Source organism: Manis pentadactyla, chromosome 6, assembly GCF_030020395.1.
Source record: "Manis pentadactyla isolate mManPen7 chromosome 6, mManPen7.hap1, whole genome shotgun sequence".
Taxonomy (NCBI): Eukaryota; Metazoa; Chordata; class Mammalia; order Pholidota; family Manidae; genus Manis; species Manis pentadactyla.
The window spans coordinates 134,006,724-134,014,751 of NC_080024.1; the positions used below are offsets into that span (position 1 = coordinate 134,006,724).

Consider the following 8,028-nt stretch of genomic DNA (forward strand, 5'->3'; position numbering starts at 1 on the left):
ATTTGGTTCACCAACTTTGAGATTTTTTTAAAAATTTCAACTAACAAAGTTTTAATGATCTCTAGTTGATTCTAATTATATGGATCCAAAAGTCTCAACAGCTTTTAGAGGACATTTTTTGGTTGAAAGTAAGTTGTAGGGTGTCCTCAAAATGCCATCATCTGATGCCTTCTTTAGGCCTTCATATTTCTAATCAGGAAAGGAGCCCAGCTAATTCTGATATTCAGTGCTGCTAATTGTACCCTTGCAAGATGCCAAGAAATTTGCTGGGTATTTAATATGCATCATCTTATTTACTACTGATAGCACATTATAGGATGAAAATATTTATATCCCCATGAAATAGATGGGCAAACAAGGCAGGTAGAGGTTACATGCCCACTCACAGTAGAGCTAATCAGTAGCAGAGATGGAATTTGATGTAAGTAGGGCTGACTCCAGAATCTGAGCACTTGGCCAGTCTATTATTTTGCTTTAAATTACGTTGCATATGTCACCTCCCATTTCTAGATATCACTTGGAGTATTTGTTAAAGGAGATTAGTGTAGAGCAGGGATTCTCAACCAGGAGTGACTGTTCTCCAGGGGACATTTGACAATATCTGGAGACATCAGTGATTGTCACAGCAGGGGAGAAAGGAGGGCGCTACTGGCATCTGTGCGTAGAGGCAAGAGACACTGCTAAACATCCCTCAGGGTGCCAGACAGCCCCACAGTGAAGAATGATCCAACCCAGGGCCAGTAGTGCCAAAGTGGGAAACCCCTGGTGTACAGCCTCTAAAACCTCTCCCAGCCCTGAGATCCCATGAGTGACTAATCAAAATGTCAGCGGAAAGTGCAGGAGGGGGTCCCCAAATGACCTGAGAGAGCCCAGGTTCACCACTATCATGACAGAATAGACTTTAAAGGTGATAACCATGTGTCTCCATGCCAGAGAGCTGTAGTGACACCCATCTGTCCCTGAGGTCCCCAGCATCACCTACCCAGACACCATCTGAGCTAACGTCCACTGTGTGAAACCCCATGGACATGTAGACTGACATACATGTAATGTTGCACTTTCTCCCTTTGTTTCTTCTTTCTCTCCATTTCAAACAGGTAGCCATGCCCTGTTCTGCTTCTTAGCTGCAGGATTCTTGCAGGGTGGGAAGCAGAAAAGACCCAGGAACAGGAGGCCAGAAATGGCAGCACCTAGGAAGGCAGTCAGAGCTGGGGGCCTCTGGCTGTGTGGTGGACCTGTGGAGGCCAGCCGCTAGGCCTGGAGAATCCATCCTCAAAGGAATGCATGCCCCAAACAGGCCTCCACAATAGGGGGAGCAGGAAATTCCCCCAGACAGCTGTAGGTGTGGAGCAGGGTGCACTGGGTGCATTCCCTGGGCAGGCGGTTCTGCCCAGCTATGTTCAGGGTAAGAGGCAGTAATGAAAGCACCACTCTCCCTCGTTCGACCCCCTATGTGAGGCAGGCACTTGGGAAAGAGTGAGGCAAAGAAAGAAACCTGCAGGCAGAACGGGGAGGAGTGTCTGAGCCTGGATCCCCTGCACCCGGTTTTGGAGCCCACTGTGGCCAGAAAAATGAATGGAAACAGAGGCAGAGGAGTGAGAAGCAAGGGAAGGCTCCCCGGAGCCTGTCCTGAGCCCCGTTTGATCTGTTGCAGAGTGATGGTGAGGTGAACCAGCCTGACTTTCTCCTCCACTCTCTGCCTGCTGACAAGGAACCAAGGCCAAGAGGAAGAGACACCAAAAGCAAAAACAAGCTCCATCCCCAAATCCCCAAGAGTGCCACTCCTGCCAACAGCCAGGCGTCATCTCGGGGACTGTGCTCTGTACAGAGACAAATGGGGGAATGAAATCTCTGTTGACCAGTCCTTGTTTTTCTAACTCAAATCCCTTTTCCCTATTAACCCACGGGAACATTTTGGAGATCATTAATCTTCATTTCTGATTGACTTTCTGTCAATATTTCCCTGCCTCGCCCCCACCTAGCCTTTCCATCAAGTAGTTAACAAGCTGTAAACTAACACTTGGATGTGCTGGGGTGGGGGTGGTTTTCCAAGAAGCCTTTGGGAAGTGAATCAAGTGGGACTCTGCAAGCTGCACCCTCTGGTTCTGCTCTGGGTATAGGTGTGGGTTTAGTTATTTTCACTTGGGGTTCCCAGGACTGATAAGTGAGGACAATCCCTCCCCAAGGCAGAGTAAGCAAATATGAAGACAGTGCATTGAATGAAATCTCACTCCTCTGCCTCCCACCACCCCATAGCTGCTTCTCGGGATTAAAGGAGCAACTATTAGGAAGTGGCGAATCCAGGAGCACAGGGTAGGTAGGTATCGGTTCTCCTGGCAGATCAGGGGCTCAGTTTGAAGCATACCTTCCTGTGGGTGGGGATGCCTGGGTGGGGCACCTCTGGGATGTTCTGGGTGCGAGAGGGGCCTGAGGGTTTGCAAGCTCCCGGAGATGACAGTGGGCTGGAGAAGACGACCTTGCCTCCGCGATACCGTCTCGTGTCAGCCCCTGGGACGTCACCGAGAGGGGTCTCAGTTTTCTCACCCATCAGATGGGAGGGTGAGAAAGCAGGAACTCTTTTCCTGCTTACCACCTATAGTGTTAGAAGGATCTGGAGACACAAGGTTTTGGGGAAGTCTAGAGGTGTTAGAGGTGTCGGAGATATGACCATCCCTCCCGCACCCCAGCCCTCCGCCCCTATATCCCCGGGGTCGCCATCTGTCTTCCGCACCCACCAAGGCCCAAGAGTTTCTCTGCAGCCCGCTGAATGTTAACATGCAGGGAAAACTTCAAGGAAAACATACAGCTGATAAAAATTTAATGCTATATGTAACAAAGCGGAATGAATATTTAATCCGTGCTTTTATGCGAAACCACATAACCAACAGGCCCCACGCGGCGATGGGCGGCGCGGCCCCTCCCCGCTCGCGGCGTCCCGTGCTCGGCAGCGAAGCAGTTAAGCTGCTGGCAACAAGCATCTCCTAATAAACACTAGGCTAATTCTGTAGGAAAAGCACTAATTAGAAAAGCAATAATAATCGGTGTAATTGCTCTAAATTACCCTCCTAACAGAGAACGGCGCTCGGAGCCTGGAACGCAGCTGCCACCGCCCCGCGCCCGCGCCCGCGCCCGCGCCCGCGCCCGCGCCCGCGCCCGCGCCCGCGCCCGCGCCCGCGCCCGCGCCCGCGCCCGCGCCCGCGCCCGCGCCCGCGCCCGCGCCCGCGCCCGCGCCCGCGCCCGCGCCCGCGCCCGCGCCCGCCTGACCGCAAACCCCGGTGCTCGGGCGCCCCCTGGTGTCCGCGCTGCCTCACTGGCCTGTGGACTGGCCGGACGGAGGTTCGGAGAACCGAGCAGTGGCTCTTGGGACTTTATCCTCGCCTTCTGCCTTTCTCCAGGGGACTGTGGACAAGGAACCAACTTGACATTGGCTGGACTCAAGGAAGAGGGAACGGGGTCAAAATAATAATGGGTTAATGGAGTAAGTGAGCCTCTAAAGATTCCTCAGGATTCGGAATGCTGTGGATTTGGGGATTGCTTTGGAAATGGGGTTGGAACAGACAAGCCCAATGAATGGAGGCCTTCCTCAAACGTGGGTGCTCAGCATTATAGGGGAGATGGAATGCTCTGAGGAAAGGGCCACTACAGCTTCTGAGAGCCCCGCCTGGCCTGGATGGGCGGGACTGCTTTCGATCGGGTCAGAAAACTTAAGAAGGCTTCCCTGTCATCCTGATGGATTTATGGAGTTCTGAAGCGCTCCTGGGGTCAGCCGCAGGTTTCAGAGTGAGTGGCACCCTCAGTCCATGTCCATTTCCCAGCCCTCCTCAGACCAAACAATAGGCACTGTCTTGGTCCTCAGTCTCTGCCAGTCCTTCTTCTTATCCCCCCACATACACTGGGAGCTGCCCAAGGGCTGGCTCACTGCCCCGTGTACATAGTGCTGGAAGCCTCTGGAAGCCACTCAATAAATGCTTGATGGATGACTAACTAGAACATGCTGGATGACAATAGGTACACCCTCTGGGTGGGAAAGTCAGGTGTAAGTCTGTGACCACAGGTGCCAGCAAGAAGCAGAGGAGGGTCCCCTGATGCAAAGTGGACAGAGGAGACTGCCAGCTGGGGGTCAGGGAGTACCCTGGAGGAGGTGGGGCCTCAGCCAGCTCCTGGAAGCTGATGCTGGAGGTTTAGAATAAGGACCCAAGGAGCTCAGATGGATTCTGATGCCAGCTTCCCTCTCAGCAAGAGGAACCGGGAGGGGTGTGCACCACAGAGCGAACCTCTGCTCCCTGCCCCAGCCCTCACGACGCTTACCCCCTCCTGCCCCTGAGCCATCCCACCCTCTGCCTTTTGGAGCAAGCCAAGGGGGGAGGGTGAAGGGGTGTCACCCCAACCTCAGGCAGATGCCGGGGCACTGTGCTTTCTGCTGGGGTCCCAGAGACCACAGACCCTCCACACGCTGCCCTCCTTCCCACCTGTCCCAGTCATCAGCCACATCGAGTCCGCGGAGTGGCCTGCTTCTGCCTTCTCCCCTCAAGCTGGCACCTACAGCGCTCCAGTCTTGGAGGAAACCTGAAGACCAAGGAGAGAAACAGTGCCCTTGGCTACCCTCCACACGACCTCTCCGACAGGCTGAAGCCTGAGGCTAAAAAACACCCAAAGGGTCAAGAAGTGGACATCCCTGACCTGAAGTGTGAACTCCCCAGCGAGGAAGCAACCCCCCACCCTGACTTCTGTAAATACGGAACGACCTTGGAGGGTACGGTGTAGCCTGAGGGGCACTGCTTCTCCATCAAGTGAAGGGTTGGTCTAAGTCCATGGTCTTCGGAGGGGGCCGCCGGCTGGTGGGTTCTCCCCATGTGTCCCAGGGCTTCCTGGGAACTGTTTGAATGGGGTGGGACTGGGGCTTCTGGGCCCCCCTTAAAATAAGCAGCCTCTACCTTCACACCTACAGAGGCTGCTCAGCCTAGAAGCCACGTACATCATCTGGGGACCAGACTGCCTAGGTTTGCACCCTGCTCTTCCGTTGACTGTGTGACACTGGGCAAGTTTCTTAACTTCTCTGTGCCTTATCTTCCTCATCTATAAAATGAGGGTGCTAATAATGGTAATTCAACTCATGGGATTACTGGGAAAACAAATGGGCCCAACACATGTAAATTCCTGGCATTCAGTAACACTCAATAATTGTTAGCTATTAGTATAATCTGATCTATAGAATGGAATTCCACACATCATGCTTGGGCAAAGACCAAAACATGTTTGAAAACAACTGGATTTAATGATCTCCCAGGTCTCTTCTGGCTTTTAAAGTCTATCATTTTAAATTAGTTTCTTTAATTCCTCCATTTTCCCACCTCCCAGCCTTTGCACCTGCTGTTCTCTGCCTGGCACACGGTTCCCTCATACCTGCCTAGTGAACTGCCTTGTCCTGCACCTCATTTTAACAGTTGCTCCCTCTGGGAAGCTTTCTCTCCCCACTCTAGGCAGAGGTAGTCCAGCCCCTCCTCCCCACAGGCTCCCAGCATACTTTAAATAACACTCTCGGCCCCACTATCATTTGCCCCAGGCATCTGTTTCCCTGTTTCTCCTACCAAGGGCACCTGGAGAGTACAGGGGGTCACACTCCTCTCCCCTACACCTGGCCTAGAAGAGACTGTTCCCTTGATGTACTCATCACAGAGGAGGGAACAGCCACAGAGGCACAGAGCAAAGGGCTGGCAACACCCAGTGAGTCAGAGCCAGAAGGAGAAGCCAGGCCTCTGGGCTCCCAGGCTGGCTCTGATGCTTCCACTCTCAAGGGGGCCTCGCCATCTCCATTCCAGGACAGGCTTGGGCAGAGCCAGGCAGCAGGCACCTCCCCTCCAGGACTGTTGAGAAGGGCCTAAAAGGGAACCCCTGCACGCACACGCACACAGAGGCAGTGTCATCTCCAAGGAGGCTGGAGGCACCCTCTCACATCTGGACCATTGCAGTAGCTTCTAACTGGCTTCCCTGCTTCCGCTTGTACCCCCACCTCTAGCCCATCCTCAGCACAGCAGCCAGTGATCCGGTAAAACATGAGTCACATCATGTCGCTTGCCATGCAAAACCTCCACGGCCCATCTCACTCCGAGGTACAGCCAAGTCCTTCCACCAGCTCCCAAGATCCACACCCTGGGCTGCCGGCCTCGTCCTCTCTCAACCTCCTCCTCGCTCACTGTGTGCGGGCTACACTGGCCCACTTGGCATGTGGACACCAAGCACAGTCCTACCTAGGCCCTTTCCTCTGCCTATGGTGCCCCCCACCCAGAGAGCCACATGGCCAACTCCATTCCAGCTTCTCAATCACTGCTCCAATGCCCCTCCTCAAAGAGGTCTGTCCTGACCCCCGTATCTGAAAGAACATCCCCATCATGCCTTATCCCTCTCCCTGTCTTGATTTTTCTTCACAGAACTTCTTTACTTGACATATATATACATATTTCATTAGTTTTATCTCTGCCACTGGACTGGAGGCTCTTTAAAAGCAGGCATTTTGCCTTTGTTCATTCATGTATCCCCATATCTGAAATAGCACTTACCACATAATGCAAGTCCAGTAAACATTTGATAAATGTTAAATTAATTAAATAGTTAAAATACAAATAAATGAATTTCTAATGGTGGAATTTCAGGCACTACATACATTACTATTGGATATGACACAATATGAAGCACATGTGGGTTCTAGAAACCATTTGTAGAATGAAGAGCCTCCTCGATCTCCACCTTAAGGCAAGTGTTTAGCTTGCCCCACCACTAGAAGAACACCCAACATACAACCGCCATTTGGTTGTTGGGTGGTTTGGCTGACGGCTTCTCTGACGAGTACCTGTGGGACTCTCCTTGTTCCCTGCATGATGTGAGGTTTACCGAGGCGCACACAGTGCCACTCGCCTTCCCGCTTCCCAGTGGTGTCTCCTGACTTTAGGTCCCCACTCCCAGTTGTTTCTGGCCCAACCACACGGAAAATTTAACTTCCAACTAATTAGCCCTGAATTTGTGTTCCTCTTCAAGTTACAGGATTGCCTCTTTCCCAAGAAAGGCAGGCTCCCCACCCACATGTGCCCAACATTTGACACTGCCTCTGTGGGGAGGGACACAAAGGCCCCCAGGTCAGCCATTGTCTCTGCTCAGAGTTCATGGGCAGGCAGATACAAAAGCCTGATGAATTCTTCATGACCCTCTGAAAGGGGCTCTGCTGGGCCCCTCCTGCCATTGACCCCAGGGGGGCCTTTGAATGGAGGACATTATCTTCTCAGCCTACCTGTTTCCTTTCTTGCGTCTTTGAACAGGGCTCCCCCAGCCTCTTCTCCTTGGAGATGCCAACTGCCCGGGCTAGCTGAGACCAGAATCCTGGCGGTCAGGTCAAGGCAAGGCTGCCCCAGCCTCCAGAGAAACTCCTCTTCTTTCCACACCAAGCAGCTGCAGCTCAGTGAGCTTTCCGGGGATCACTGGGCAAGACCCTGGTTCCTGGCAGGGCCAGTCCTCTCCCTGCTCCAGAAAGGGTCTCCAGGGAGAAATCTCTCCCAGCTTCCGGGTGGAAGGGCCTGAAGAGGAAGCACCCTCCCCCACGCTCCTCTCCAGGAGGGCCGCACTCTGCCCTGGCGCCCTCTGCTGGTGGAGCCTGCGCCATGTGAGGCCTGCAGATCTCACACCCTGGCCTGACTCCCTGTGTGTCCAAAACTGTCCCCTGCCCTCAAATCTCTCCCTCACCCAAGAAGTCCTCAAAGGGAAGAGGTGGAAGTCCTCTGGCCAAGTCCCTTCTCCAGAAATAGGTGGAGGGGGAAGGAGGAAGGAGGAGGCCTGGGGGAGGTACTGGATTTGAGTTAATGAGCTATGTACTTTCCTTCCCTATAATCCACAGTATTTCATCAGCAGGCAATTAGCTTAGCTGTGGGACAATCCGTCATGGGGTTGTTAGGACGGAGACACCGGGGTGGATGAGGAAGGGTGGGCAAAGCAGGGCCAGACAGAACAGCATCTATCCCAGTGGCCTCCCAGAAATCCTCC

At 53.2% G+C, this 8,028-nt stretch overlaps 1 long non-coding RNA gene across 1 annotated transcript; it reads right to left on the reverse strand.

Annotated features, from left to right (window-relative positions):
• Positions 1 to 3,300: 3,300 nt before the first annotated feature.
• LOC130684248 (uncharacterized) lies at positions 3,301 to 7,496 on the reverse strand. Its single transcript, XR_008998437.1, has 3 exons — positions 7,283 to 7,496; positions 4,470 to 4,566; positions 3,301 to 3,399 (listed from the first exon to the last, which is right to left on the reverse strand). It is a non-coding gene; the product is annotated as an uncharacterized LOC130684248 (long non-coding RNA).
• Between the last annotated feature and the right edge of the window lie 532 nt (positions 7,497 to 8,028).